Source organism: Grammomys surdaster, unplaced genomic scaffold, assembly GCF_004785775.1.
Source record: "Grammomys surdaster isolate TR1022 unplaced genomic scaffold, NIH_TR_1.0 222, whole genome shotgun sequence".
Taxonomy (NCBI): domain Eukaryota; kingdom Metazoa; phylum Chordata; class Mammalia; order Rodentia; family Muridae; genus Grammomys; species Grammomys surdaster.
Window position 1 is genome coordinate 1,449,642 of NW_021604667.1, and position 12,539 is coordinate 1,462,180.

Sequence of the window (12,539 nt, forward strand, 5' to 3'; positions counted from 1 at the left end):
CTCTCTCTCTCTCTCTCTCTCTCTCTCTCTCTCTCTCTCTCTCTCTCCCCAAGGTATACTTCAAACTTTGCCATCTTCCTGTTACTCTACAAAGATTATCTACTGTCCAGTGAACTCTTGAAAATTTGTCAGCTGTGTAAGGTACTCTAGAACTTCAACCTCATACTTCAAGGTATCTGGGACATTTCCAATTAACCCCAAAGACATCAGGAATTTTCCTTTCTTTTCAATAGATTTAACTTCCTCAGAATATTCATCAGGGACTCTAGGAACTTTGCCATCTCCCCCAAGAAATCTGGGTATTTCAATATCTGCCAATGATGTTGTATGTCCTTGTGATTTTGACCCACATATTTGAAGATAATCAACATCTCTCCAGAAAACTCTCCAATCTTCTTCAGATTTCAAATTCATTGGGACCTGTTTATTCTGTTCCAGGGGCTTGGAATCTTTATTATCAGGCCAGTTCTGTCCAACATTGTCTATTTATGAACAAGTGTCTCTAGGACTTTCACCACTTCAGAAAGGATATTTAGAAGTTTTATCATCTATCCAAGGGATTGTGGGAATTTCCACACCATCACAAGGATATCTAGAACATCCAAAACATGAACAATGATGTACAAAAATGTTCACAACTTCCCAATTGTATATATAACGTTCTTTAACCCAAGAGATTTTAGCATATTCATCATCTGCTCCAGGAAATCTTGGATTTTTTTTCATTTTCAGAAGGAACTCTAGGAACGTCAGGTTCTATCCAAGGTGCTCCAGAAAGAGTATCATCTGCTGAAGGGTCTCAAGAAACTTCAACATCTGCTGAATATATTCTAGGAATTCAGGTCCTTATGAAGGGGAATCTAAGTTCTTCGCATTTTACCCTAGAGACACCAGAACCTTTATCCAAGATGTTTACAAAACTTCCAAATCTGTTGAAAGCCCTTTAGAAATTTTGGCATGTGTCATAGAGGTACTGAGGCTTTAAACATTTGTGCAAGGTGATGTGGGCCCTTTCATATCTGAACAAGTGATACTGAAACCAGTAACATTATTCCAGAAGACTCTGGAACTTTCTCAATATGGCCAAAAGTCTGTGAAATTAGCCTGATCTCAAATAAGCCCATTAAGAGCTTCTTGAACACCTAAAGGGATTCAGAATTTGTCTTCAGGTGAAAAGGTGACTCTATGAGATTTACCACCTCATGAAATCTATAAAGAAAAAATTTTGACTATATAAAATGCTGCCCATATTATCACAAGAATCTCTTGGACATTCACCATCTGTCCAAGGGTATCCAGAAAACACCCAAGTCATCCCAAGGGTTCCAAGGTCTTTTTTGGACTAAGAGGCTTTAATATATTTAAAGCAACCTGAGCCAGAAGATCCCAGACTTTCTGCATTTGTCCAGGGGACATTAGGAGCATTTCCATTTACTCAAAGCAGTCTATAAATATCACCTGTCTCTCCAGATATTATAGGAACTTTCATCTCCTGCTTGAGATTGTCTTGGATTTCTACTCCTTCACAAGTTAGTTTAGAGGCAGGAGAAGCGCTACCATGTGCATAAGCATTTTTAAAACTTCACTCTATCATGAAGTGTAGAATCTTTAATATCTGTGCCAGGTGCTCTGTGAGTTTTGAAACCTAATGAAGGTATGCTGGGTCTTTCAGTACCTGAACAAAGGATTCTGGGAATACCACCATCTCTCCAGGAAACTGAAACTTTCTTAACGAACCTAAGAGCCACTAGAATCTATGCCATCTACTTGGGAGTCTGTCGGACCTTCCTTTTCAACAGTTTTTGGGAATCTCCATTTATGCACATGGCAACTTTATTCCTATCCCTTCTCATGAAGAATGTCCAAGACATTCCCCCTCAACCCAAGAAAAGTCCTAGACTTTTCAATTCTCCAAAAGGATATTGAGACATGTTCCATTTCCTGAAGGGGATATCAGATATTCCCTTTCATATCTTCATGCCTGAAAAGCTATTCCTACTGCCCAAAGTAGGCTCGCATCTTCCATGTATGCGAAAAAAAAAAGAAAGAAAGAAAGACTCAGGTCTTACCTCTATTCCTCCAATGAGCATCTTACCCTGCAAATCATCAAAATTGGGTTTCTGATCTAGTACCACCTGTAAATAAGTTCTCAGATGTTTTCTTTCTCTCCACAATGTGGGACCCAATGTTCCAAATTGAAGAAAACAAAATCAAGACATGCCCCTTCAGACCAAGCAGACCTCAATACTGTGCCGTCAGAAGATGAGTTATCAAAATGTTGCCATTCTTCCAACGGAGGGGGGAGGGAGAGCTTCCAAATCTGACAAAAGGGGTACAAGGCTTAAAATGGAGACCAAGAAGAGTCTCACTACTTCTGATTGTACCAAAGGAGGCCACAGATCCTCATAATCTCATGACAAGGGCTCAGATTTCTCTCATTTCTTCAAGAAATCAAAAAATTGTCCAAATCTTCTAAAACCAAATAAAGAAATGCCCCTTCTGACCAAGCAGACACTCCAGATCCCCATTCAGAGCATGGGAGTTACAAAAGATGACCTTTCTTAAAAAGAGGACACAGAAATATTTCATCCTTCAGAATGTAAGAAACCAAAAGCTACTCCCCAAGAGGACATAGCATTTTCTATCTCTGCAGAAGAGGGCACTGGAATGACTTCCTCTCATGAAGAGAGCATTCCATCTTTCCTTATGGGAAGCCCAACACATTACTTCTATCAGGAGTAGACTGAGAACTGCCCCTGAAACCAAGGACCCATCAAAACCTCTGCAAACAAGAAGGGTTTGAGACATTTCCAGATGGAGACAGTCCCATGGGAGTATCAAACCTTTATCATAAGCCTAAGAAGATGTCTTCCACCCTGTTTCTCCTGAGGAGCACTCAATACATGCCCTTTCTGTCCAAAAGGAAGAGAAGCCTTCCTTTAGTACCACAGTCGGACAGGGCTTTGCTTCCTGTCCCATAGGGACTCATATATGTTCCAATTTCAAAAGGGAATATCAAATCTTTCCTTGTTATCTAAGGAACATTGGGACATATGATATTTCAACTAGGAGACCTGAGATCTTCCCTCTTTTATCAAGGGAGAGACACAGCCTTCCAAAAGGGAACATGGGTCCCTCATTGTAACCCTTCTGTCATAGGAGGCCACAAATATTCACATTAATTCCCATGCAGTTAAAAAGGACCCCACTACCAAAGGTCTTTCTATTCTCTTTCCTAAAGGAGTCATCAGACCTTCTCAGTCTTACCAATGTGGCCTCAGGTTCTGCTAGTCTCACCATAAGGACATTAGATATGCCCCTTTGTCTCAGGAAGCCCCAGAATGTTTCAGCCTAAAAGAAAGGACTTCTTAAATATCCCAGCTAACAAACTGGGATATGAAGATGCTCATTGTAAGAAAAGTGAGTACAGAAATATTTCCTATAATCAAGCCTCTAACTTACCCTTTTTTTCCAAGGAGGCACAAGAGCTTCCCAGACTGCCAAATGGAACTAATAAAGTATCTCAGTAGAAGAGCCTGAGCCATATACTCTCTTACCATGGTATGTTTAGTTCTTTTTATCTACAATCCACACTCATGTTTCCCATCTTGTACCCCATATGAAGAACAGCAGTTTTGAACTTTTCTTCTCATCAACCATCTGTCAAACATATCTCTTCCACTCTAGCTGCCTAAGATGCGCATCTGAGACATCAGATATTCCCCTCTGACTAAAAGCATGGCAGGTGTTCCCTTTCTCATTAAGGGTACCCCATAATTTATAGCTAGAAGGACATGCTATACAGAAGAGAATATGGAGGAGAATATGTTCCCTATGGAGGAGAATATGTTCTTCTGATTACTGTGGGCCTAGACTTACTTCATCTGACCTAACAGGCAACAAATCAACTTCCTCTAAGATGCACTGAGTTCTTATTCTGAACCACTATCTTCACAACCTCTGTCCAAAGAACAGGAACCTAGCACCTGAGTTCCTAGAACCTAAGTGTAGCCAGCAAGGCCCTAAACCCAGTATCTATGCCTTAAGCTTGGTCAGAAGAAATGAAGACGCCATGTCCTTCATGTTCAGAAGAAAGCATCTGATTTGACAGACTCATCTCTGAACCTCCTTATAACATGTTGGAGATTCATTACACTACTGCCTGGCCTAGATGATATGGAAGTTCTAGTTTCCCATGAAGATGGGATAAGGAAATGTTCAGGCCTTCTTTACTCCTCAAATTGACTCTTGATCTTCCCCTGCTACACATGAGATGCTTTGACCTTTCTGCCTTCCCCAACATAATATTGGACTTTCTGCCTGTAAGGAACAGTCCTTAACAATTTCTGGTTTGGGATACCACAAGCATTCTCTTTTTGTCCAAGGATCCTCGAAATTGTGTTTCTGACAACCTGGCCTCAGATTTATTCCTTCAGAACTAGGAAGACTGATACTTTCCCAATGCCTGAAGTGTAGCTCAAATCATTCTTAAAATATCAAGGGGTCCTCCCTCAGGCATACTCTGTCTAAATCAGGAAGATAAATGCACCCCAGTCTTTCTCAAGTTGGCTTCAGACCTACTGCTTCGGAGCCACAGATCTTCCAAACTACTGTACGGAAAAAGGGAGCTTCTGAACTGTCTATTCAGAACCAGGAATCCTAAGACCTTCCTAAATAGCCTAATTGGCCTTAATATTATCTGTTTAGAAATAGTGTGCCACACAAATTTCTCCAAGAACTAAAGAGTGTTTTGTTTCAGATGTATCCCCTCAATATCTAAGGTGTCTTGTACTCCCCAGTGTTCAATGAAACATAGACTCAACATTCCTTTGAGAACCAGCAAACCTGAGATATTCTCTAATTTCCCAAATGGCCTTTATACTTACCTCTTCAGAACAAGGGTATCACACATACCCTCAAGGTCTGAAAGGATCCTGAGATATATGGTTGATAAGCAAAGGAATTCAGATCTCCTCAAGGCCCCAAAAAGGCCATAAATACAGTCCTTTAAGAGTCAATGTGCAATAGAGTTTCTGAAGTCACAATGGGGATTCAGACCTATCATTCTAGAACCAAACCAATTTCTACCTCCAGATAATAATTCCATCAAGTCCTAGATATGCTCCCTTCAAAATAAACTAACACACAACTGAAAGGGGATGACACACTGATTGAATATTTTCTGAAGAGGTCCTCATACTTATTTCATCTAACCAAAGTAGCCCTTGATTTAATGATATGTCAAAAGCTTGGGGCTGCTGTATAATGCTGTCTTTGAATAAAAATACTTTAGTCATTTTATGTTTGTAGGAGGAGTCTGAAATGTGCCTCTCTGATGAAACAAGCTGTACCACTGACCCTATGCCCTATGAGTACATCTTTAACACTCATGCTCTGCTGAAACATGCTTGAGAGTGAATCTTTGTGACCAAGAACACATAGGGAATTCTCTTTCTGTTCCTCGCTGACTCAGGTCTACCATCCCAATAAAAAACACAAGAACGTTTCCCTTAGAATGTATTGGTTAAAAATATACTTTAATAAATACTCCCCAGAAAGAAAGAGAGAGGGGGAGAGGGAGGAAGTGAGGAAGGAAGGAAGGAAGGAAGGAAGGAAGGAAGGAAGGAAAGAAGGAAGGAAGAAAGGAAGAAAGGAAGGAAGGAAGGATGGAAGGAATGAAGGAAAGAAGGAAGGAACAAAGGAAGAAAGGAAGGAAGGATGGAAGGAAGGAAGGAAGGAAGGAAAGAAGGAAGGAACAAAGGAAGAAAGGAAGGAAGGAAGGAAGGAAGGAAGGAAGGAAGGAAGGAAGGAAGGAAGTAACAAAGGAAGGAAAGAAGGAAGAAAGTGCAGAGAACACTGGATTCAAATTCATGATCAATTAAAAAAAAACCTCAGCCTGAAAACAAGATCTGAGGCCATCTATCTTTTAGCTGCTCTCAAGATAGGTATCTGTCCTCCACTTCTACATGTGCATGGCTTACTGTAAGTTTAAGTAGGGAACAGATACATGGACTTTGACTAGCATGTCAGAAGAAACCTCAGATTGCTGTCAAGTCCCAGTGGAGTACTTATAGATTAGAATTTTATAGAGTCCTCTGAAGAAGTAAAGGTGTGCAGTGCACGGACCATACTCCTCTACAGAAAGTACACAGGGATACTTCCCTTCTGTCTAACAAGGTCTAGGATATTTCTCCTTTCCAAAACATTTGTAGTTTTCTTCCTCTTGTGACTGAGGCCTTAAAAGTTGCCCATTTGATCCAATGGGATCTCAGAACAACCACTCTGGGCAAGAATACACTTCTATAGAAACTGCTGTCTTCTGTCACAATCTTTTTATTTATCTTAGCAAATCTTTATGATCATTTTAATCATTAACTAGGTAAGGATGGCCCTTTTTCTAAGCCATGAGAACATAATTGTTTCCACTTGCATATAGGGAAGTACTATAATTGCAATCATCACATTTAGAAGTTCTAATCATTGGTACTCCCACATAATATCCGTGCATATTTATAAAAGTTAATTAGACCTTTTCTGATTTAATTTTTTTCAACTTGAGGAAGTTCATCCTAAAATTAAGAGTAGCAGTAGTTATTCTTTATTGAGACTTGACATATGTCAGGTTTTACTTTAATATTTTAGCATTAATATGATATTCATATAATGAGGGTGTCATGAAGATTAAACTATGATAGTACTAAAATATAGGAAATAATAGCTGAAGACAAAGTATACAAAATAGTGCTTGAAGATAAATGCTGAATACATTTTAAATGCTAATTTAAATTTTAAATTAAAATTACTTGTTCAATAAATGTTTAGTATTTATTAGCTATGTGGCAAGCAATATGGTGCTTCATGAGAAGAATACAATTTAAAATTACAGCTCAAAGCTCAAAAGAATTATTTTGGGAGATTAGCATACATACAGAAAAAGTCATTTTTCTCTTGGGCATTTTTCCTTGGGTTGGTTTTTATCTTTGGTTTCCATTGCTGTGAAGAGTCACAATGACCAAGGCAATTCTTTAAAAGGACAATATTTATTATCAGCTGACTTACAGTTTCAGAGGTTTACTCCATTATCTTTATGGTGGAAAGCATAGCAGCATACAGGCAGACATGGTGTTGGAGGAGGCAAATCTTGATCTGAAGGCAGCCAAGAGGGGACAGAATTTCACACTGGGTGGAGCTTGAATGTTGGAGACTTTAAAACATGTCCCTATAGTGACACACATTCTCCAACAATGAACACCTACCCCAACAAGGCCACACCTCCTAATGTCATTCCCTGTGGAGAAGCATTTAAACACATGAATCTATGGGGACCATACCTATTCAAGTCACTTCAGTTTGTCTTATCCAATTCAGAAGTGACAGTTTTGTTTTATCTTTCTATATTTTATTATCATTGTAAAACATGAATGAATGAATGAATGAATGAATGAATGAATGAATGAATGAAAACCTAGCCACTAGAGTAAAGGTTAAAAAAGAAACTTTATACCTAATGGGAGAGGGAAAAATCAGTTTCCTCCAATAGAGTGACACCGGTTATATCTATCACTCCAGGACAGGCTGCATGCTCAGGAGTAGCTGACCAACATATAATGGACTCCAGACTCTATAGTGTTTTTTGTTTTGCTATTTTGGGGGGGAGAGAAGGGAGGTCATTTGTTTTTTTCATTTGGGGAGTGTTTGGGGTGTGTGTGTGTGTATGTGTGTGTGTGTGTGTGTGTGTGTGTCTGTGTGTGTGTGTGTCTGTGCCTGTGCTCTTGTTTCATTACAGGTTTGGTAATTTGTGTAATTTTGTAATTATGGTCATAGTTTTACTTTTGTTTATGTTTTCTTTGGTTTTGTGGGGTATTTGAGATTTTTGTTTATTTTTTGAGAAAAACACCTTAAAGTTGGGTGAGTAGAGAGAGGGAGATGATCTGGAAGGACTTGTGAGAGGACTTATGATTAAAATTTATTCAAACTTAAGAATTTTTTCAAATAATAAATAATTCATATTACTGAAACTGGATGGGAATATAAAGGATAGTCATATAAAGAGGGGCAGATAAATGAAAGTATGACTGACTATGGCAATAATCCTTAGACATTCTGGTTCCAAGAGCTCCTTGGGAATCACTTACAGTTCTAAAAAATATTACTGAGTGCACAGAATATATTTTAGCTATATCAATTAATATTTACATTATTGAAATTATAACTACAATATCTTTTTTCCTAAAAATTTCAAAAAGTGCTAGAACATATCTTCTAGAAAATGTAATTGTTTATTTTTAATAAAGATGAAAATAGAAAAATATTTTGCGTATTAGAGAAAAAGGTTTTCAAAATATGCCCTGAATTTAACATTATATGCTGTACATTCGTACCACTAAAGTTAAGTTATTTCAGTAAGTTTGAATAACTAAGAAAAACGTTTTTAAATTGTGTTAGTTTTATCTGTGACTTTACTGTAAAAGAAATTAATTAGCTTTCTGAGCTTGAAAGTTTAATCATGGTGATTCTAAATCCAACAGCCTTAAAACTATTTAATATCAAAAATAATGTATCTCAAAATGGGCTTAGCATTATAAGAATAATTCTATGTAATTCCCACTTTCCATGTTATGCATGATTATAGCATATTACTAGAGAGAATGTATTATAAACTTAGAAAAAGCAAAGTGTTTCAAAGTCGTATATATATTAAGACATTTGAAAATGGGCTTTTCATGTAGTATCAAATAATGAACATTTCGCTCTGTTCTCTCCCATTTGTCACAAGATTTCTATTGCTCAATATATAACCACTACTAAAAGTTGCAAAGTACATTTTGGGTGTACTATCATCTCTTAACTCAAGCCCCAGACATGTGATAGAAGATTGGCTTATCATCATTTTTCAGGCCCGGGCCTCTGAAACTCGTTCAGACATGTGTACTTCACCCAATTACAAAAATGAAATTTATCATAAGACACTTGACAGAATTTCTGGCAATGGGACTCAATTAGGACTGTAATCTTTGAAATCATAAATCTAGCAGGCTTGTACAATGTATAATCATCAGGCTACATGCAATCAAGAACCAAGAATAACTACGAATGCAGCTCAAGACAAGGTTATTAATTTGCTTAAAGTGATACATTATATATTTTAATGGTAACTTGATCCCATAGTGGATTGTTAGAGACAAGTAAGCTCAGAAAATGTCAGCTCTTATCACTACTTACTTCATTGTGATAACTTTTAGTATAGATTGTTCTTTCTGTACTTCCTTAAATAATAAAGTTAGGATATCTGGAATCTTCATCTATAACTTGAGAATTATTTGCAACAAACTTCTACCCTAGACCACTATATAGAAATCCATACTTTTGATATAATGTGCTTTCACATTGAAATGTATTTTAACTATAATATTTTATTAATTCTTTTAGAATTTAATACAATGTATTTAGATCATATTTGCTCCCCAAGGCCTCTCTATAATTCCTCTCAGATGCACATTTACCACCCTCCCAACCCCTTCCTAACTTTATTCTCTGTTGATTTTTTTTATGGACCCATGGAATCCAACTTGTGCTGTCCAGATACACATAGGTGTGGGGCTCCTTAACTGGTATTTGGTTAGCCAATCATAGACCATGACCATAAAGAAAACTGCCTCCCCCTAAATATAACTGCATATAGTTTTTCAATTAGAAATGAGAAACCATGTACTCCTTCCTCATCCACAGTGGATGATTGACTGGATCTTACTTGTGCAAGCAACCACAGGTAAGTAGGGATCCTGAATGCAGTGATTGTATTGTGTCCAGGAGATATTCTTTCACTTCTACTCCAGTCCTTCCTTTCCCTTAGCTCTTACAGTCTTTCCCATCCCTCTTCCCTGATGGTCACTGAGTCTGGAGATGGGGGCTCAGGATATAAACTTCCTATTTAAGGCTTCACTGAAGCATACTTTAAGTGTTCTTTTTTCCATGAAATCCTATTTTTTACATTAATCCTATTTTTGAGAATTTACACTCAACTGGGATATTTACATCACTTCCACTACACACTTTACCCTATAACTCTTCTACATTCTCCAACAGTTTTTAAATGTTTTGAGTATTTAAACTGTTATTTTTACATATGGAATATATATTTGGCACAATTATTGTCACTGTTATGCCATAATTTTCCTTCTTTATTGTTATTGATTTCTAGTTTCACTCCATTATAATCAGAAAAGATATGACTTATGTCTTTAAACTTCTTGAACTTGTTTATTAATTATTTGTGTTACTATGTCTATTTGAGAATGTATATTTTCTGAACCTTTCATGGATGTTAGGTCCATTTATTCTGTAGGATTGTTTAATCATATTGTTTCTTTATTAATTTTCTATCCTTAAAATTCAGGTTCTTTTTGGTAGAAGCAGTTCAGAAGGGACCTGTCAGTGGTTGCAAGAAGGGCAGGTCTGGGCAGAAGTCTAGAGGCTGACTATTCTATAGGTGAGGTGGTCAGACTAGACTACGGTAGTGTTTGGAGTACCTGGTGGAAAACATGGCTTCCTAAACGTAAGCTGAACAAAAACAACAGCAATAATCCTGCCAAAGTAGATGAGAGAAAGCCCATGAGGCCTCAACCTTAGACAAAGAACTATAGTCAACTAAGGAATGTTGGGAGTGGGATAAATAGCCTTGTCCAGACACAAATTAGTTATTCAGTGCCAAATGGTGAGCCTTAAAATGCAGATACAAGTAAAATTATATAGAGAGCATAGATCATCTATATAATAATAAGTATAATTTACTAATATTATATATTTTATATAACATGAATATATATTCTAATTATTATATATTATTTTGTATTATATTTTATAATTTAACACCACACTAATTATTGCATATTTGCTTTGTATTCATTTTCTTGTCGTGTTTTGTTTATACAAGGACTTTAAATAAACAGCTTTTTCATTCTTTGGCTTCTCTTTATGTAACTTTTATGGGCCTTTTTGTGATCGCCAGGGAGCTTAAAACATATTTTCTTTTTATTGACATATATTTATCACATGTATATAATAACAAATTTTATTGTAATAACTTCATATCTATGTATTTTTATCATAGTCACCTCTGTCACCCTCTCTTGTCCGACTCCCACTTCTCTTTATCTCCTCTTTCCAACTAATCTTTTCTTTCCATTCATGTTCTTTTCCTGTTCTCTGTTTATGAAATGAGTTTAACTAAGAATCATTACAAGAACATGAGTGAACACTTATGAACTCACCGCAACTGTGATTACCTACGCAAGACATGAACAAGATTGGTCTCTTCAATATTCTGTCATGCAGTAGGAGGAGGTCTAAAGTCCCAATCCTGACCCTGAAATTATATAGGCTCATAATGGTTGCTAGGTGGGGACAAACATTTCTTCATTGTTTTAGAACTTATAAGTTGCTCATGCCTCTAAATAGCTAAGCAATCATACTCTAGAAGTTCGAATCTGGTCTAAGCTTATAAAACTATTTATTCATGTCATAATTATCATCTAATATACACTGTATAACTACTAACATAATCTACTTGTAGATGTTCTTAACAATATAATATTTTAATTTTCCACAGAATTAAAAATCAATTTACTATCAGTATAAGCATAAGGGAGATGATTTTTTTCTATAATTTTCATTTACCAAAATGTTTGCTAATTTTCTTATACTTTAATATTATAGTTTAATATAATTTCATTTCACATTGAAGAATTTCCTTTAGCATTTCTTTTGAGAAAGAAAAACTACCAGTCTTCCTCATTTTAATTCTCTGAGAAAATCTTTATCTCCTTATTAATGTTGAAGAACAGGTCTACTTCATACAGTTATCAAGATTTATTTTTCTGTCTATACTTGAAACATACTATCTCTTTACTCTATTTTATGCTTTCTAAAATGTTTATTTAGTATATATACCCCACACAAATTTTGTCAGAACTGTAGCCTTGGTAGTTTCAGAGCATGTAATGAGCTAAAGTTGGATTGGCCCACTATCTGTAAAACTCTGTGATATATCCCAACAAAATAAACACATATAGTCAACCTAAAGTTTTACTAGTGTCTTATATTTCAGTGTTCTGTGTTTTACCAACTGGCAAATACATAATGTAAATAATTATTTTTTTCTTTCTAAATATAAAGTTCAATGACAAGGGCATACATCATAGGTCTCATTAATAATAGCAGTATAGATAATTTTCTTCAATTGAAAGACTAGGAGCTAAGTTTTTTTTCTGTGAGTTTCAATTTCAAAAGCCACTTAGTGCTGAAAATTAACAAGCTTTTCAAAACTCTACTCAAATGTCAAGTACTAGATACTTTCAATGCTGAAGTTTAGAGGAGATTCAAACAACCAATGCCAGTATTTTAGTCAAACACAAAAAGCAAAAGAAATATTCCTAAATTATTTTATAAAGAAAGGATCATGTTCATAATAAAGACATATAGGGACTGCAAATAAAAATGCAAGGATGGTTTCCTATATACAAATCAATGTATTTTGCTCT